Source organism: Trichechus manatus, unplaced genomic scaffold, assembly GCF_000243295.1.
Source record: "Trichechus manatus latirostris isolate Lorelei unplaced genomic scaffold, TriManLat1.0 scaffold00090, whole genome shotgun sequence".
In the NCBI taxonomy this organism is placed as follows: domain Eukaryota; kingdom Metazoa; phylum Chordata; class Mammalia; order Sirenia; family Trichechidae; genus Trichechus; species Trichechus manatus.
Window position 1 is genome coordinate 5,735,226 of NW_004444026.1, and position 1,412 is coordinate 5,736,637.

Genomic DNA, 1,412 nt, shown 5'->3' on the forward strand with positions numbered 1-1,412 from the left:
CTAGAGCATAAGCTTCATGAAGGCAGGGCTTTTGTCTGCTATGCTCACAACTGTATCCTTGCAGACTAGGGCAGTGGCTGCCACATGCTAGGCGATGGATAAACGTCCTCATGTGGAAAGATATAAAAGATATAAACATGCCTGTTCTGTTCTAACTCAGGCCTGTGCACCCATGGGTTCCGGAAACCCATCTGTTTGATTCTCTTGCCCGGCATCACCACAGATGAAGGGCACCCCAGGCGACAACCATGAGCCCTGTCCTGGCTCTGCTGTTCATTGACCAGGAGCTTGGGAAGCCATCCAACCACCTCCCTGAGCTCCAGATCACTCAGGTTTAAAAGGGTTGGTTTTGATTAATGGTTTTCAATTTTTTCTCATGGCATAACTTTTTCTCTATACCCACTCTTACACAGAAATCTGGTTTATAAAACTGATAAAGTGGAGTTGTTTATACTAAACTGAGGCAAGACATGAGAGCTTGCCCACTTGCCTACTTCTGTGATCACCTCACCAACACACACACACACGCACACACACACACACACACTAACACACACACATACCTCTTTCTCAGTGAGTGTGGCATCTTCGTGAAATCCCTGCATCGCTATGGAATAGAATTTGAAAACAACAGGACTAGTTAATCTTTAAGGCCACTTTCAGTTCTACAGTTCCAGTAGCAGATTTTAAAAACAGAGCAGCACAAGATACAGTAGTCAGAGAAGTAGGCAGGGAGAGGCCTGTAGGCCAATTCAGATATAAAATCACTGAAAGGCTTTAGAGTACCTTGGTGGCACAATCGGTTAAGTGCTCAACTACTAGCCAAAAGATTGTCAGTTCTAACCCAGCCAGAAGCACCTCAGAAGACAGGCTTGGTGATCTGCTTCCAAAACGTTACAGCCTTGAAAACATATGGAGCAGTTCTACTCTGCACAGGTGGGGTCACCATAACTCAGAATCAACTGACAGCAACTAACAGCAAAGGCTTTAATCAGGGGAGTAACATAATCTGATTTAATTTCAGTGAGTGGGTTAGACCTGGTGAGTGGGTACATGCATTAATCCTTTTATTACTGACCTGCCAGTAAGATGATGGAAAGGTGAGAGAAGAAAGAGAGAGAGAGGGAGAGAAAGAATCTGATAAGAGCAAAGACAATGGGAGAGACCACATAGTAGTTAACACAAGGTTTCAGTAGATTTTTTTAAGACACTTATGGATAGAAATGTAGTGGTACCTGACTTAGCTGAGCAGCAAGGGCTACAATTTAAGTACCTCTATAGGCAGATACAGGAGCCCTGGTAGCACAGTGGTTAAAGCGCTCAGCTGCTAACCGAAAGGTTGGCGGTTCAAACCCACCAGCCGCTCCTCAGGAGAGAGATGTGGTAGTCGGCTTCCATGAAGATTTACAGCC